Source organism: Perna viridis, chromosome 2 (genome assembly GCF_037379345.1).
Source record: "Perna viridis isolate PV_CMFRI_1.1 ecotype Kerala chromosome 2, ASM3737934v1, whole genome shotgun sequence".
NCBI lineage: Eukaryota > Metazoa > Mollusca > Bivalvia > Mytilida > Mytilidae > Perna > Perna viridis.
In genome coordinates, this window is record NC_142446.1 from 5,160,669 (window position 1) to 5,176,963 (window position 16,295).

Consider the following 16,295-nt stretch of genomic DNA (forward strand, 5'->3'; position numbering starts at 1 on the left):
AGTGAAGACCAAGAGGAAAGTGGAGATACTTTCACTGTTGTAGGGAAGAAGAGAAATTACTTGGGTATTAAAAGGAGAAGTATGCTTAATATCAAGCCTAATATTAAAGCAGCAAGGTTGTCAAATTTACAAAAACATTTGAATAGTTAATAATGGAGTGTTTAATGTTGTATATTATTAGAATTATTTTTGTGATGGCTACTTATAACTTCATAAGTTTTAATTGTAATGGTCTATGTAACCAAAGTAAAAAGGATTGTATTTTTTCATTATGTAATGAAAGAAAGTATGATATTGTATGCTTACAGGAAACATTTTGGAATAATATTATTTTTGAAGATATAAAGAATGATAAGACATTATGGAATGGTGATATTTTTGCAAGTAATAGTAACTGTAATAGACAGGGTGTTGCAATTCTTGTCAGTAAAAACCTTAAAAATGTATTTAAAGTTTGTGAATGTGTACCTGGTAGATTTATTCATATTCAAGGTAAAATCAATGATAAAATTGTAGATATTTTTAATTTGTATGTTCCTAATAGTGTAAGTGAAAAATGTGAATTTTTTGAAGATTGTAAAAGTAAAATTAAAGGAGACGGATATGTTATAGTAGCAGGCGATTTTAATACTGCACTGTCTCCTTTAGATAAAAGTGGGAAAACTGCTTTTTATGCAGATAGGTCTGTGAAATATCTTAATACTATGATGCACGATAATTGTTTGTTTGATGTCTGGAGAGACAGAAATGCAGGTGTCAAAATGTTTTCACGAAAACAAGTTGTACAAGGTTTTTTGACACAAAGTAGAATTGACTATTTTTTAGTTTCTAGTAATGTTAAGCCCTGTATTAAAAATATTTTTTATAGAGATACTTGTTTTAGTGATCACTGTATTGTTAGCATGAAATTAGATTTTACAGAGGTTGAAAGAGGACCAGGTATCTGGATTTTTAACTATTCCTTATTAGATAATGAAGAATATGTAACAAGAATCAGAAAGTTATTAGAAGATGAAATATGTTCAGATTTTTATTATTCAAACCCTCTCATTTGGTGGGATAATTTGAAATTTAGTATTAAGAGAATAAGTCAAATCTATGGCAAAGAAAATCAGAAAGAGAGAAGCAAAGAATATTTTAAATTGCAAAATAAGTTACAAGAATTGTCAGTGAAGTCTGCATGTGGTATAGAAATTGATTATGTAAAATATTTAGAATTAAAAGATGAACTTGAAGCTATAGAAAAACATAGATGTAATGGTGCTATATTAAGGTCTAAATGTCAACATGCCTTAGAAAGTGACAAGAATACTGCTTATTTCTTAAGTCTGGAAAAATATAAACAAAATAAGAATTTGATAAGTACTTTGAGAAATTGTGATGGTAATGCTGTTAGTAGTACTGTGGAATTATTAGATGTTGTGCATAATTTTTATAAAAAATTGTTTTCATGTGTAAATACTGACAATGATGCAATCAATGACATGTTAGATTGTGTTGATGTTAAAGTTGATGATATTGATATTACTAAATGTGATGATGATATATGTATTGATGAGATTGAACAATCATTGAAAGGAATGAAAAAAGGCAAAACGCCTGGCTCTGATGGATTAACTGTTGAATTCTATCTTAAATGAATTGAAACCTGTATTGAAATATATTTATGATAGTATTGAAGAAAATAAAGTTTTATCTAGGTCTATGAGATATGGCATGATTAATTTGATATATAAGAATAGAGGTGACAAATCTGAACTTAAAAATTTCAGACCTATAACTTTATTAAATGTGGATTATAAAATACTAGCAAGAGTAATGGCTAACAGGTTTAAGTTTGTATTACCAAAAATTATATCACCTACTCAAAGTTGCTGTATTATAGGTAAAGACATTTCTGACACTACTGCAAGTGTTAGAGATATTATTGATTTGGTTGAAATGGATGATTTAGAATGTTACTTGTTGAAACTTGATCAGGAAAAAGCATTTGACAGGGTTGGACATGAATATTTATTTTCTGTCTTGCAGAAATTTGGATTTGGGGAGAAATTTATTTCTTGGATAAAAATATTTTATACTGACATTTTCAGCACTGTCAAGTGTAATGGGTTCCTGTCCAAATACTTTCAATTAAAGAACTCTGTAAAGCAAGGTTGTCCTATATCAGCTTTATTATATGTATTAGTAGCTGAACCATTGAGTACAATGATTAAAAAGAATAGTAGTATTAGAGGTTTGAATATTCCTAATACAAACGTTGAAGAAAAGATTTTTTCACATGCTGATGACACTACTTTAATTTTGTCTGACAAAAATTCAGTAGATGAAGCCTTTAGAGTTTTACATTTGTATGAACAAGCATCTGGGGCAAAATTAAATAAGGATAAATCGGAAATTTTGGCATTGGGAACTGGAACTATTTCAAAACATGAATTAGATGCTTGGAGTATTAGAGAGTGTGATGGGGTTTTACAGCTTTTAGGCATATGGATTGGTAAGGATAAATCTCTTTGTGATAGTTTGAATTGGGATTGCAAAGTACAATCTATTTTGAAGCTATTGAATTTTTGGAAAATGAGACACTTATCAATACATGGTAGATTAACTGTAATAAATACTTTATTGATGAGTAAACTTTGGTATACTCTTATGGTTGTTAATATACCAGAAAAACATTATTTAGAAATTAAGAAGATATGTATTGATTTTTTGTGGAATGATAAACCATCTCTAGTTGCATACGATGTAATAACTAATAAGGTGTTAGATGGTGGTTTAAATTTTCCTGACATTTTTCATAAAATGTATGCATTTAGGCTAAAGTTTTTAAGTAGGCTATTAGATATGGATTATAATGCTGTTTGGAAAGTTACATGTCTTTATTTCTTTTCTAAAGTACAAGGGATGAATCTTGGTGTTGAAATATTGCATTGCGATTTTACTCATAGACAATTAGGATGTTTGCCTGATTTTTATAAATGTATGTTGTATGCATGGGGGAAGATACGTCATTGTATGGAAATAGAAATTAATGTGACTAACGTTTTTGATATTCCCCTCTTCTGTAATCCAATGATTGTGAATGGTGATAGTATGTTATATATGAGAACATTTATAGAAGCAGGTATTGTCAAGATTAAGGACTTAGCTTATGAATGCAAGAAAGGTTTTATGAAGGACACTTATATTCAAGATATTGTATCTCAAAAGTTCCCTGATGTTTCCGTTGATAAAATTATTAAAGTAGTGAAATGTATTAAGCAATGTATTCCACAAGATTATGTAGTTTTAGTTGAAGAAAATGCAAACACTTGTAAAGCAACTGTTTTAAATATAATTTACAGCGTTAATGGTAGAAAGTATGCTTTACCTAATACAACAAGATCATTTTATGATATACTGTTAAAGACATTAACAAGAGAACCTAATTCTATAAAATACTGGTGTGAAATATTTCCAGATTTTGATGTTCAAAAAGTACAAAAAGTTTTGAACTTTTCATTTTTACAAAGTGATTGGATTGAGTCATCATTCAAAATTTTCCATAGAGTTTTCTTCACTAAGGAGAGACTGATGAAATGCCAAATTACTGTTGATTCTATTTGTCCAGTTTGCAAAGATGTGCATGAAGACTTGGAGCACTTGATCATTGTGTGTAGATGTTTGACTCAGTTCAATGACTTTTTTAAAGATTTCCTACATAACATTATGTGTAATAGTTCTACTAGCTTTGTCAATACTCTAGATTTCAATTATATATGTTACTTTGGTCTAGTCAAGAAGGATAAAAATATAAACTTATACTTTGTAAATACAGTTTTATGTGCTAGAAGATTCTGTGTAGTAAAGAGGAGAAATATCTCTATGAAGGATGATCATTTGATAGACATAGTGCCATATTTTAAAAATGTTCTGCAAAAACATGTGAGTTATGCATACTTGTATTATAAACAGAAGAAGTGCATGTATTTATTTGAAAAGTATTATTTAAACAAAAATCCTGTATTAAGGATAAGTAATGATGAAGTACATATTGAGTTTTAATTGAGATCTGTTGTTAATAATTGTTACAATTCTAACCAACACTGTGATAATATGAATTAATGTATCTGTGACGAAAATGTTGTCATTGACTTTTAGTATGCAAGCCACTATATAATATGGAAGATTGACTTAACATACATGATATTATTAATTGTTATCTGTGATATGTGAATTAGTGGGAGATTAGCCCAATAATTCTTTTACATGTAAATATATTTCTGTGAATAAACTTTTATCAAGAAAAAAAAAAAAAAGAGCGGAGGACTGTAGTGGATTGTAAACTAGTCATCCTTAGGTCGGTGGTTCGAATCCGCCTCGCGGGATATAATTTTTTTTTTCGGTCTCTCTAAACACTGCAAAATCTCTCCTGATCATTATCTTGGGAAAGGTGTAGACAATAGTTTTACAGCCAACGATTGCAACTAACGAAAACTCGAATGCTAATGCGTGTTTTGTTTAGCACCAACTCAGGTCTGAAGATCCTTCAAATATCTTGTCACTTACTCGAAACATTGATTAACAACTGCTAAGAATTAACTTTGCCAGAGGCAAAACCAACTTGGAAAAGAAATAAAGTCTAGGGTGGTAAATGACTGCAAACAACAAGTGCCTTTATATCAAGGATGTGCATGATAATGTAACTTTCTTGACAACCAATTAGATTCCTTTCATACAAAATTCCAAACAAATTTCTCAGTACACTCATAGAAAAGACTATAACTCAAATTTCGAAGAAACGCTAGTGATCGTGATTTAGATACTTACTTGCAATTAACAGTACTATAGTGGACCATGCGATATAAAGCAATAGTGTTACTTGCGGGAAGTATCGCCTTCAACTTTTGATAGCTCGGGCACATGTTTTGGTCACAAATTCTTTGCAGAACTATTGCACAGCTTAACCCAAGTGACCATTATAATTTTGTATTGACGTTACCAGAGTATTTGAATTCCCAAAAAACTAATTGCTCCGGGTGAGGATCGAACTCACAACCTCCGCATTCCTCATACTGTGCAAGCACAGTGAAGGTACTGTCTATAAGTACGGCGCGCTAACCGATTGTGCCACCGGAGCAATGTTACAAACTGCCATATTTTTTCAACATTTATGATACAGCAAAGATTCAAGTTGCTTGTAAAATATTCGTATAGTCCAAACCCTTTTAAACGGCTTAAAAAGCTATGCAATTGATATAGATTATTTTTTGCAAATTTTTCAAACTACAATGCGAACATGATAAGGAAAAAACAATCTGGCTGCAGTTTTTCGTTGATTTCTCTCTAGCTCTTTTCTTTCATTCATTTCGGAGTTTGACGAAAGGGCGTGAATATTCATTTGCAACTGAAACATAAAATAAATGAAAAAAACCCAAAATCATGATCTTAAATGTATTTTGAACTCCGACCTTTAAAATGTATGCCGCAGAAATAAAAGGTAAAAATAATGACAGCCTAGTATGATCCCGTGATAGCTCAGTTGGTAGAGCGGAGGACTGTAGTGGATTGTAAACTAGTCATCCTTAGGTCGGTGGTTCGAATCCGCCTCGCGGGATATAATTTTTTTTTTCGGTCTCTCTAAACACTGCAAAATCTCTCCTGATCATTATCTTGGGAAAGGTGTAGACAATAGTTTTACAGCCAACGATTGCAACTAACGAAAACTCGAATGCTAATGCGTGTTTTGTTTTGCACCAACTCAGGTCTGAAGATCCTTCAAATATCTTGTCACTTACTCGTAACATTGATTAACAACTGCTAAGAATTAACTTTGCCAGAGGCAAAACCAACTTGGAAAAGAAATAAAGTCTAGGGTGGTAAATGACTGCAAACAACAAGTGCCTTTATATCAAGGATGTGCATGATAATGTAACTTTCTTGACAACCAATTAGATTCCTTTCATACAAAATTCCAAACAAATTTCTCAGTACACTCATAGAAAAGACTATAACTCAAATTTCGAAGAAACGCTAGTGATCGTGATTTAGATACTTACTTGCAATTAACAGTACTATAGTGGACCATGCGATATAAAGCAATAGTGTTACTTGCGGGAAGTATCGCCTTCAACTTTTGATAGCTCGGGCACATGTTTTGGTCACAAATTCTTTGCAGAACTATTGCACAGCTTAACCCAAGTGACCATTATAATTTTGTATTGACGTTACCAGAGTATTTGAATTCCCAAAAAACTAATTGCTCCGGGTGAGGATCGAACTCACAACCTCCGCATTCCTCATACTGTGCAAGCACAGTGAAGGTACTGTCTATAAGTACGGCGCGCTAACCGATTGTGCCACCGGAGCAATGTTACAAACTGCCATATTTTTTCAACATTTATGATACAGCAAAGATTCAAGTTGCTTGTAAAATATTCGTATAGTCCAAACCCTTTTAAACGGCTTAAAAAGCTATGCAATTGATATAGATTATTTTTTGCAAATTTTTCAAACTACAATGCGAACATGATAAGGAAAAAACAATCTGGCTGCAGTTTTTCGTTGATTTCTCTCTAGCTCTTTTCTTTCATTCATTTCGGAGTTTGACGAAAGGGCGTGAATATTCATTTGCAACTGAAACATAAAATAAATGGAAAAAAAACCAAAATCATGATCTTAAATGTATTTTGAACTCCGACCTTTAAAATGTATGCCGCAGAAATAAAAGGTAAAAATAATGACAGCCTAGTATGATCCCGTGATAGCTCAGTTGGTAGAGCGGAGGACTGTAGTGGATTGTAAACTAGTCATCCTTAGGTCGGTGGTTCGAATCCGCCTCGCGGGATATAATTTTTTTTTTCGGTCTCTCTAAACACTGCAAAATCTCTCCTGATCATTATCTTGGGAAAGGTGTAGACAATAGTTTTACAGCCAACGATTGCAACTAACGAAAACTCGAATGCTAATGCGTGTTTTGTTTTGCACCAACTCAGGTCTGAAGATCCTTCAAATATCTTGTCACTTACTCGTAACATTGATTAACAACTGCTAAGAATTAACTTTGCCAGAGGCAAAACCAACTTGGAAAAGAAATAAAGTCTAGGGTGGTAAATGACTGCAAACAACAAGTGCCTTTATATCAAGGATGTGCATGATAATGTAACTTTCTTGACAACCAATTAGATTCCTTTCATACAAAATTCCAAACAAATTTCTCAGTACACTCATAGAAAAGACTATAACTCAAATTTCGAAGAAACGCTAGTGATCGTGATTTAGATACTTACTTGCAATTAACAGTACTATAGTGGACCATGCGATATAAAGCAATAGTGTTACTTGCGGGAAGTATCGCCTTCAACTTTTGATAGCTCGGGCACATGTTTTGGTCACAAATTCTTTGCAGAACTATTGCACAGCTTAACCCAAGTGACCATTATAATTTTGTATTGACGTTACCAGAGTATTTGAATTCCCAAAAAACTAATTGCTCCGGGTGAGGATCGAACTCACAACCTCCGCATTCCTCATACTGTGCAAGCACAGTGAAGGTACTGTCTATAAGTACGGCGCGCTAACCGATTGTGCCACCGGAGCAATGTTACAAACTGCCATATTTTTTCAACATTTATGATACAGCAAAGATTCAAGTTGCTTGTAAAATATTCGTATAGTCCAAACCCTTTTAAACGGCTTAAAAAGCTATGCAATTGATATAGATTATTTTTTGCAAATTTTTCAAACTACAATGCGAACATGATAAGGAAAAAACAATCTGGCTGCAGTTTTTCGTTGATTTCTCTCTAGCTCTTTTCTTTCATTCATTTCGGAGTTTGACGAAAGGGCGTGAATATTCATTTGCAACTGAAACATAAAATAAATGGAAAAAAAACCAAAATCATGATCTTAAATGTATTTTGAACTCCGACCTTTAAAATGTATGCCGTAGAAATAAAAGGTAAAAATAATGACAGCCTAGTATGATCCCGTGATAGCTCAGTTGGTAGAGCGGAGGACTGTAGTGGATTGTAAACTAGTCATCCTTAGGTCGGTGGTTCGAATCCGCCTCGCGGGATATAATTTTTTTTTTTCGGTCTCTCTAAACACTGCAAAATCTCTCCTGATCATTATCTTGGGAAAGGTGTAGACAATAGTTTTACAGCCAACGATTGCAACTAACGAAAACTCGAATGCTAATGCGTGTTTTGTTTTGCACCAACTCAGGTCTGAAGATCCTTCAAATATCTTGTCACTTACTCGTAACATTGATTAACAACTGCTAAGAATTAACTTTGCCACAGGCAAAACCAACTTGGAAAAGAAATAAAGTCTAGGGTGGTAAATGACTGCAAACAACAAGTGCCTTTATATCAAGGATGTGCATGATAATGTAACTTTCTTGACAACCAATTAGATTCCTTTCACACAAAATTCCAAACAAATTTCTCAGTACACTCATAGAAAAGACTATAACTCAAATTTCGAAGAAACGCTAGTGATCGTGATTTAGATACTTACTTGCAATTAACAGTACTATAGTGGACCATGCGATATAAAGCAATAGTGTTACTTGCGGGAAGTATCGCCTTCAACTTTTGATAGCTCGGGCACATGTTTTGGTCACAAATTCTTTGCAGAACTATTGCACAGCTTAACCCAAGTGACCATTATAATTTTGTATTGACGTTACCAGAGTATTTGAATTCCCAAAAAACTAATTGCTCCGGGTGAGGATCGAACTCACAACCTCCGCATTCCTCATACTGTGCAAGCACAGTGAAGGTACTGTCTATAAGTACGGCGCGCTAACCGATTGTGCCACCGGAGCAATGTTACAAACTGCCATATTTTTTCAACATTTATGATACAGCAAAGATTCAAGTTGCTTGTAAAATATTCGTATAGTCCAAACCCTTTTAAACGGCTTAAAAAGCTATGCAATTGATATAGATTATTTTTTGCAAATTTTTCAAACTACAATGCGAACATGATAAGGAAAAAACAATCTGGCTGCAGTTTTTCGTTGATTTCTCTCTAGCTCTTTTCTTTCATTCATTTCGGAGTTTGACGAAAGGGCGTGAATATTCATTTGCAACTGAAACATAAAATAAATGAAAAAAACCCAAAATCATGATCTTAAATGTATTTTGAACTCCGACCTTTAAAATGTATGCCGCAGAAATAAAAGGTAAAAATAATGACAGCCTAGTATGATCCCGTGATAGCTCAGTTGGTAGAGCGGAGGACTGTAGTGGATTGTAAACTAGTCATCCTTAGGTCGGTGGTTCGAATCCGCCTCGCGGGATATAATTTTTTTTTTCGGTCTCTCTAAACACTGCAAAATCTCTCCTGATCATTATCTTGGGAAAGGTGTAGACAATAGTTTTACAGCCAACGATTGCAACTAACGAAAACTCGAATGCTAATGCGTGTTTTGTTTTGCACCAACTCAGGTCTGAAGATCCTTCAAATATCTTGTCACTTACTCGTAACATTGATTAACAACTGCTAAGAATTAACTTTGCCAGAGGCAAAACCAACTTGGAAAAGAAATAAAGTCTAGGGTGGTAAATGACTGCAAACAACAAGTGCCTTTATATCAAGGATGTGCATGATAATGTAACTTTCTTGACAACCAATTAGATTCCTTTCATACAAAATTCCAAACAAATTTCTCAGTACACTCATAGAAAAGACTATAACTCAAATTTCGAAGAAACGCTAGTGATCGTGATTTAGATACTTACTTGCAATTAACAGTACTATAGTGGACCATGCGATATAAAGCAATAGTGTTACTTGCGGGAAGTATCGCCTTCAACTTTTGATAGCTCGGGCACATGTTTTGGTCACAAATTCTTTGCAGAACTATTGCACAGCTTAACCCAAGTGACCATTATAATTTTGTATTGACGTTACCAGAGTATTTGAATTCCCAAAAAACTAATTGCTCCGGGTGAGGATCGAACTCACAACCTCCGCATTCCTCATACTGTGCAAGCACAGTGAAGGTACTGTCTATAAGTACGGCGCGCTAACCGATTGTGCCACCGGAGCAATGTTACAAACTGCCATATTTTTTCAACATTTATGATACAGCAAAGATTCAAGTTGCTTGTAAAATATTCGTATAGTCCAAACCCTTTTAAACGGCTTAAAAAGCTATGCAATTGATATAGATTATTTTTTGCAAATTTTTCAAACTACAATGCGAACATGATAAGGAAAAAACAATCTGGCTGCAGTTTTTCGTTGATTTCTCTCTAGCTCTTTTCTTTCATTCATTTCGGAGTTTGACGAAAGGGCGTGAATATTCATTTGCAACTGAAACATAAAATAAATGGAAAAAAACCCAAAATCATGATCTTAAATGTATTTTGAACTCCGACCTTTAAAATGTATGCCGCAGAAATAAAAGGTAAAAATAATGACAGCCTAGTATGATCCCGTGATAGCTCAGTTGGTAGAGCGGAGGACTGTAGTGGATTGTAAACTAGTCATCCTTAGGTCGGTGGTTCGAATCCGCCTCGCGGGATATAATTTTTTTTTTCGGTCTCTCTAAACACTGCAAAATCTCTCCTGATCATTATCTTGGGAAAGGTGTAGACAATAGTTTTACAGCCAACGATTGCAACTAACGAAAACTCGAATGCTAATGCGTGTTTTGTTTTGCACCAACTCAGGTCTGAAGATCCTTCAAATATCTTGTCACTTACTCGTAACATTGATTAACAACTGCTAAGAATTAACTTTGCCAGAGGCAAAACCAACTTGGAAAAGAAATAAAGTCTAGGGTGGTAAATGACTGCAAACAACAAGTGCCTTTATATCAAGGATGTGCATGATAATGTAACTTTCTTGACAACCAATTAGATTCCTTTCATACAAAATTCCAAACAAATTTCTCAGTACACTCATAGAAAAGACTATAACTCAAATTTCGAAGAAACGCTAGTGATCGTGATTTAGATACTTACTTGCAATTAACAGTACTATAGTGGACCATGCGATATAAAGCAATAGTGTTACTTGCGGGAAGTATCGCCTTCAACTTTTGATAGCTCGGGCACATGTTTTGGTCACAAATTCTTTGCAGAACTATTGCACAGCTTAACCCAAGTGACCATTATAATTTTGTATTGACGTTACCAGAGTATTTGAATTCCCAAAAAACTAATTGCTCCGGGTGAGGATCGAACTCACAACCTCCGCATTCCTCATACTGTGCAAGCACAGTGAAGGTACTGTCTATAAGTACGGCGCGCTAACCGATTGTGCCACCGGAGCAATGTTACAAACTGCCATATTTTTTCAACATTTATGATACAGCAAAGATTCAAGTTGCTTGTAAAATATTCGTATAGTCCAAACCCTTTTAAACGGCTTAAAAAGCTATGCAATTGATATAGATTATTTTTTGCAAATTTTTCAAACTACAATGCGAACATGATAAGGAAAAAACAATCTGGCTGCAGTTTTTCGTTGATTTCTCTCTAGCTCTTTTCTTTCATTCATTTCGGAGTTTGACGAAAGGGCGTGAATATTCATTTGCAACTGAAACATAAAATAAATGGAAAAAAAACCAAAATCATGATCTTAAATGTATTTTGAACTCCGACCTTTAAAATGTATGCCGTAGAAATAAAAGGTAAAAATAATGACAGCCTAGTATGATCCCGTGATAGCTCAGTTGGTAGAGCGGAGGACTGTAGTGGATTGTAAACTAGTCATCCTTAGGTCGGTGGTTCGAATCCGCCTCGCGGGATATAATTTTTTTTTTTCGGTCTCTCTAAACACTGCAAAATCTCTCCTGATCATTATCTTGGGAAAGGTGTAGACAATAGTTTTACAGCCAACGATTGCAACTAACGAAAACTCGAATGCTAATGCGTGTTTTGTTTTGCACCAACTCAGGTCTGAAGATCCTTCAAATATCTTGTCACTTACTCGTAACATTGATTAACAACTGCTAAGAATTAACTTTGCCAGAGGCAAAACCAACTTGGAAAAGAAATAAAGTCTAGGGTGGTAAATGACTGCAAACAACAAGTGCCTTTATATCAAGGATGTGCATGATAATGTAACTTTCTTGACAACCAATTAGATTCCTTTCACACAAAATTCCAAACAAATTTCTCAGTACACTCATAGAAAAGACTATAACTCAAATTTCGAAGAAACGCTAGTGATCGTGATTTAGATACTTACTTGCAATTAACAGTACTATAGTGGACCATGCGATATAAAGCAATAGTGTTACTTGCGGGAAGTATCGCCTTCAACTTTTGATAGCTCGGGCACATGTTTTGGTCACAAATTCTTTGCAGAACTATTGCACAGCTTAACCCAAGTGACCATTATAATTTTGTATTGACGTTACCAGAGTATTTGAATTCCCAAAAAACTAATTGCTCCGGGTGAGGATCGAACTCACAACCTCCGCATTCCTCATACTGTGCAAGCACAGTGAAGGTACTGTCTATAAGTACGGCGCGCTAACCGATTGTGCCACCGGAGCAATGTTACAAACTGCCATATTTTTTCAACATTTATGATACAGCAAAGATTCAAGTTGCTTGTAAAATATTCGTATAGTCCAAACCCTTTTAAACGGCTTAAAAAGCTATGCAATTGATATAGATTATTTTTTGCAAATTTTTCAAACTACAATGCGAACATGATAAGGAAAAAACAATCTGGCTGCAGTTTTTCGTTGATTTCTCTCTAGCTCTTTTCTTTCATTCATTTCGGAGTTTGACGAAAGGGCGTGAATATTCATTTGCAACTGAAACATAAAATAAATGAAAAAAACCCAAAATCATGATCTTAAATGTATTTTGAACTCCGACCTTTAAAATGTATGCCGCAGAAATAAAAGGTAAAAATAATGACAGCCTAGTATGATCCCGTGATAGCTCAGTTGGTAGAGCGGAGGACTGTAGTGGATTGTAAACTAGTCATCCTTAGGTCGGTGGTTCGAATCCGCCTCGCGGGATATAATTTTTTTTTTCGGTCTCTCTAAACACTGCAAAATCTCTCCTGATCATTATCTTGGGAAAGGTGTAGACAATAGTTTTACAGCCAACGATTGCAACTAACGAAAACTCGAATGCTAATGCGTGTTTTGTTTTGCACCAACTCAGGTCTGAAGATCCTTCAAATATCTTTTCACTTACTCGTAACATTGATTAACAACTGCTAAGAATTAACTTTGCCAGAGGCAAAACCAACTTGGAAAAGAAATAAAGTCTAGGGTGGTAAATGACTGCAAACAACAAGTGCCTTTATATCAAGGATGTGCATGATAATGTAACTTTCTTGACAACCAATTAGATTCCTTTCATACAAAATTCCAAACAAATTTCTCAGTACACTCATAGAAAAGACTATAACTCAAATTTCGAAGAAACGCTAGTGATCGTGATTTAGATACTTACTTGCAATTAACAGTACTATAGTGGACCATGCGATATAAAGCAATAGTGTTACTTGCGGGAAGTATCGCCTTCAACTTTTGATAGCTCGGGCACATGTTTTGGTCACAAATTCTTTGCAGAACTATTGCACAGCTTAACCCAAGTGACCATTATAATTTTGTATTGACGTTACCAGAGTATTTGAATTCCCAAAAAACTAATTGCTCCGGGTGAGGATCGAACTCACAACCTCCGCATTCCTCATACTGTGCAAGCACAGTGAAGGTACTGTCTATAAGTACGGCGCGCTAACCGATTGTGCCACCGGAGCAATGTTACAAACTGCCATATTTTTTCAACATTTATGATACAGCAAAGATTCAAGTTGCTTGTAAAATATTCGTATAGTCCAAACCCTTTTAAACGGCTTAAAAAGCTATGCAATTGATATAGATTATTTTTTGCAAATTTTTCAAACTACAATGCGAACATGATAAGGAAAAAACAATCTGGCTGCAGTTTTTCGTTGATTTCTCTCTAGCTCTTTTCTTTCATTCATTTCGGAGTTTGACGAAAGGGCGTGAATATTCATTTGCAACTGAAACATAAAATAAATGAAAAAAACCCAAAATCATGATCTTAAATGTATTTTGAACTCCGACCTTTAAAATGTATGCGGCAGAAATAAAAGGTAAAAATAATGACAGCCTAGTATGATCCCGTGATAGCTCAGTTGGTAGAGCGGAGGACTGTAGTGGATTGTAAACTAGTCATCCTTAGGTCGGTGGTTCGAATCCGCCTCGCGGGATATAATTTTTTTTTTTCGGTCTCTCTAAACACTGCAAAATCTCTCCTGATCATTATCTTGGGAAAGGTGTAGACAATAGTTTTACAGCCAACGATTGCAACTAACGAAAACTCGAATGCTAATGCGTGTTTTGTTTTGCACCAACTCAGGTCTGAAGATCCTTCAAATATCTTTTCACTTACTCGTAACATTGATTAACAACTGCTAAGAATTAACTTTGCCAGAGGCAAAACCAACTTGGAAAAGAAATAAAGTCTAGGGTGGTAAATGACTGCAAACAACAAGTGCCTTTATATCAAGGATGTGCATGATAATGTAACTTTCTTGACAACCAATTAGATTCCTTTCACACAAAATTCCAAACAAATTTCTCAGTACACTCATAGAAAAGACTATAACTCAAATTTCGAAGAAACGCTAGTGATCGTGATTTAGATACTTACTTGCAATTAACAGTACTATAGTGGACCATGCGGTATAAAGCAATAGTGTTACTTGCGGGAAGTATCGCCTTCAACTTTTGATAGCTCGGGCACATGTTTTGGTCACAAATTCTTTGCAGAACTATTGCACAGCTTAACCCAAGTGACCATTATAATTTTGTATTGACGTTACCAGAGTATTTGAATTCCCAAAAAACTAATTGCTCCGGGTGAGGATCGAACTCACAACCTCCGCATTCCTCATACTGTGCAAGCACAGTGAAGGTACTGTCTATAAGTACGGCGCGCTAACCGATTGTGCCACCGGAGCAATGTTACAAACTGCCATATTTTTTTCAACATTTATGATACAGCAAAGATTCAAGTTGCTTGTAAAATATTCGTATAGTCCAAACCCTTTTAAACGGCTTAAAAAGCTATGCAATTGATATAGATTATTTTTTGCAAATTTTTCAAACTACAATGCGAACATGATAAGGAAAAAACAATCTGGCTGCAGTTTTTCGTTGATTTCTCTCTAGCTCTTTTCTTTCATTCATTTCGGAGTTTGACGAAAGGGCGTGAATATTCATTTGCAACTGAAACATAAAATAAATGAAAAAAACCCAAAATCATGATCTTAAATGTATTTTGAACTCCGACCTTTAAAATGTATGCCGCAGAAATAAAAGGTAAAAATAATGACAGCCTAGTATGATCCCGTGATAGCTCAGTTGGTAGAGCGGAGGACTGTAGTGGATTGTAAACTAGTCATCCTTAGGTCGGTGGCTCGAATCCGCCTCGCGGGATATAATTTTTTTTTTCGGTCTCTCTAAACACTGCAAAATCTCTCCTGATCATTATCTTGGGAAAGGTGTAGACAATAGTTTTACAGCCAACGATTGCAACTAACGAAAACTCGAATGCTAATGCGTGTTTTGTTTTGCACCAACTCAGGTCTGAAGATCCTTCAAATATCTTTTCACTTACTCGTAACATTGATTAACAACTGCTAAGAATTAACTTTGCCAGAGGCAAAACCAACTTGGAAAAGAAATAAAGTCTAGGGTGGTAAATGACTGCAAACAACAAGTGCCTTTATATCAAGGATGTGCATGATAATGTAACTTTCTTGACAACCAATTAGATTCCTTTCACACAAAATTCCAAACAAATTTCTCAGTACACTCATAGAAAAGACTATAACTCAAATTTCGAAGAAACGCTAGTGATCGTGATTTAGATACTTACTTGCAATTAACAGTACTATAGTGGACCATGCGATATAAAGCAATAGTGTTACTTGCGGGAAGTATCGCCTTCAACTTTTGATAGCTCGGGCACATGTTTTGGTCACAAATTCTTTGCAGAACTATTGCACAGCTTAACCCAAGTGACCATTATAATTTTGTATTGACGTTACCAGAGTATTTGAATTCCCAAAAAACTAATTGCTCCGGGTGAGGATCGAACTCACAACCTCCGCATTCCTCATACTGTGCAAGCACAGTGAAGGTACTGTCTATAAGTACGGCGCGCTAACCGATTGTGCCACCGGAGCAATGTTACAAACTGCCATATTTTTTCAACATTTATGATACAGCAAAGATTCAAGTTGCTTGTAAAATATTCGTATAGTCCAAACCCTTTTAAACGGCTTAAAAA

At 34.8% G+C, this 16,295-nt stretch overlaps 19 non-coding genes across 19 annotated transcripts; 9 read left to right on the top strand and 10 right to left on the bottom strand.

The window, feature by feature from the left end:
* Window positions 1-5,013: 5,013 nt before the first annotated feature.
* Window positions 5,014-5,122, bottom strand: Trnai-uau (transfer RNA isoleucine (anticodon UAU)). Its single transcript has 2 exons — window positions 5,085-5,122; window positions 5,014-5,049 (listed from the first exon to the last, which is right to left on the bottom strand). It is a non-coding gene; the product is annotated as a tRNA-Ile (tRNA).
* A 387-nt stretch (window positions 5,123-5,509) lies between these two features.
* Trnay-gua (transfer RNA tyrosine (anticodon GUA)) lies at window positions 5,510-5,599 on the top strand. Its single transcript is given in 2 exon segments — window positions 5,510-5,546; window positions 5,564-5,599. It is a non-coding gene; the product is annotated as a tRNA-Tyr (tRNA).
* Window positions 5,600-6,242: 643 nt separating this feature from the next.
* Trnai-uau (transfer RNA isoleucine (anticodon UAU)) lies at window positions 6,243-6,351 on the bottom strand. Its single transcript has 2 exons — window positions 6,314-6,351; window positions 6,243-6,278 (listed from the first exon to the last, which is right to left on the bottom strand). It is a non-coding gene; the product is annotated as a tRNA-Ile (tRNA).
* Window positions 6,352-6,739: 388 nt separating this feature from the next.
* Trnay-gua (transfer RNA tyrosine (anticodon GUA)) lies at window positions 6,740-6,829 on the top strand. The gene is given in 2 exon segments: window positions 6,740-6,776; window positions 6,794-6,829. It is a non-coding gene; the product is annotated as a tRNA-Tyr (tRNA).
* A 643-nt stretch (window positions 6,830-7,472) lies between these two features.
* Trnai-uau (transfer RNA isoleucine (anticodon UAU)) lies at window positions 7,473-7,581 on the bottom strand. The gene is made up of 2 exons: window positions 7,544-7,581; window positions 7,473-7,508 (listed from the first exon to the last, which is right to left on the bottom strand). It is a non-coding gene; the product is annotated as a tRNA-Ile (tRNA).
* A 388-nt stretch (window positions 7,582-7,969) lies between these two features.
* Trnay-gua (transfer RNA tyrosine (anticodon GUA)) lies at window positions 7,970-8,059 on the top strand. Its single transcript is given in 2 exon segments — window positions 7,970-8,006; window positions 8,024-8,059. It is a non-coding gene; the product is annotated as a tRNA-Tyr (tRNA).
* A 644-nt stretch (window positions 8,060-8,703) lies between these two features.
* Window positions 8,704-8,812, bottom strand: Trnai-uau (transfer RNA isoleucine (anticodon UAU)). Its single transcript has 2 exons — window positions 8,775-8,812; window positions 8,704-8,739 (listed from the first exon to the last, which is right to left on the bottom strand). It is a non-coding gene; the product is annotated as a tRNA-Ile (tRNA).
* A 387-nt stretch (window positions 8,813-9,199) lies between these two features.
* Window positions 9,200-9,289, top strand: Trnay-gua (transfer RNA tyrosine (anticodon GUA)). Its single transcript is given in 2 exon segments — window positions 9,200-9,236; window positions 9,254-9,289. It is a non-coding gene; the product is annotated as a tRNA-Tyr (tRNA).
* A 643-nt stretch (window positions 9,290-9,932) lies between these two features.
* Trnai-uau (transfer RNA isoleucine (anticodon UAU)) lies at window positions 9,933-10,041 on the bottom strand. Its single transcript has 2 exons — window positions 10,004-10,041; window positions 9,933-9,968 (listed from the first exon to the last, which is right to left on the bottom strand). It is a non-coding gene; the product is annotated as a tRNA-Ile (tRNA).
* A 388-nt stretch (window positions 10,042-10,429) lies between these two features.
* Trnay-gua (transfer RNA tyrosine (anticodon GUA)) lies at window positions 10,430-10,519 on the top strand. Its single transcript is given in 2 exon segments — window positions 10,430-10,466; window positions 10,484-10,519. It is a non-coding gene; the product is annotated as a tRNA-Tyr (tRNA).
* Window positions 10,520-11,162: 643 nt separating this feature from the next.
* Window positions 11,163-11,271, bottom strand: Trnai-uau (transfer RNA isoleucine (anticodon UAU)). Its single transcript has 2 exons — window positions 11,234-11,271; window positions 11,163-11,198 (listed from the first exon to the last, which is right to left on the bottom strand). It is a non-coding gene; the product is annotated as a tRNA-Ile (tRNA).
* A 388-nt stretch (window positions 11,272-11,659) lies between these two features.
* Trnay-gua (transfer RNA tyrosine (anticodon GUA)) lies at window positions 11,660-11,749 on the top strand. The gene is given in 2 exon segments: window positions 11,660-11,696; window positions 11,714-11,749. It is a non-coding gene; the product is annotated as a tRNA-Tyr (tRNA).
* A 644-nt stretch (window positions 11,750-12,393) lies between these two features.
* Trnai-uau (transfer RNA isoleucine (anticodon UAU)) lies at window positions 12,394-12,502 on the bottom strand. The gene is made up of 2 exons: window positions 12,465-12,502; window positions 12,394-12,429 (listed from the first exon to the last, which is right to left on the bottom strand). It is a non-coding gene; the product is annotated as a tRNA-Ile (tRNA).
* A 387-nt stretch (window positions 12,503-12,889) lies between these two features.
* Window positions 12,890-12,979, top strand: Trnay-gua (transfer RNA tyrosine (anticodon GUA)). Its single transcript is given in 2 exon segments — window positions 12,890-12,926; window positions 12,944-12,979. It is a non-coding gene; the product is annotated as a tRNA-Tyr (tRNA).
* A 643-nt stretch (window positions 12,980-13,622) lies between these two features.
* Window positions 13,623-13,731, bottom strand: Trnai-uau (transfer RNA isoleucine (anticodon UAU)). Its single transcript has 2 exons — window positions 13,694-13,731; window positions 13,623-13,658 (listed from the first exon to the last, which is right to left on the bottom strand). It is a non-coding gene; the product is annotated as a tRNA-Ile (tRNA).
* Window positions 13,732-14,118: 387 nt separating this feature from the next.
* Trnay-gua (transfer RNA tyrosine (anticodon GUA)) lies at window positions 14,119-14,208 on the top strand. Its single transcript is given in 2 exon segments — window positions 14,119-14,155; window positions 14,173-14,208. It is a non-coding gene; the product is annotated as a tRNA-Tyr (tRNA).
* A 644-nt stretch (window positions 14,209-14,852) lies between these two features.
* Trnai-uau (transfer RNA isoleucine (anticodon UAU)) lies at window positions 14,853-14,961 on the bottom strand. Its single transcript has 2 exons — window positions 14,924-14,961; window positions 14,853-14,888 (listed from the first exon to the last, which is right to left on the bottom strand). It is a non-coding gene; the product is annotated as a tRNA-Ile (tRNA).
* A 388-nt stretch (window positions 14,962-15,349) lies between these two features.
* On the top strand, window positions 15,350-15,439 carry Trnay-gua (transfer RNA tyrosine (anticodon GUA)). The gene is given in 2 exon segments: window positions 15,350-15,386; window positions 15,404-15,439. It is a non-coding gene; the product is annotated as a tRNA-Tyr (tRNA).
* Window positions 15,440-16,082: 643 nt separating this feature from the next.
* On the bottom strand, window positions 16,083-16,191 carry Trnai-uau (transfer RNA isoleucine (anticodon UAU)). The gene is made up of 2 exons: window positions 16,154-16,191; window positions 16,083-16,118 (listed from the first exon to the last, which is right to left on the bottom strand). It is a non-coding gene; the product is annotated as a tRNA-Ile (tRNA).
* Window positions 16,192-16,295: the final 104 nt, after the last annotated feature.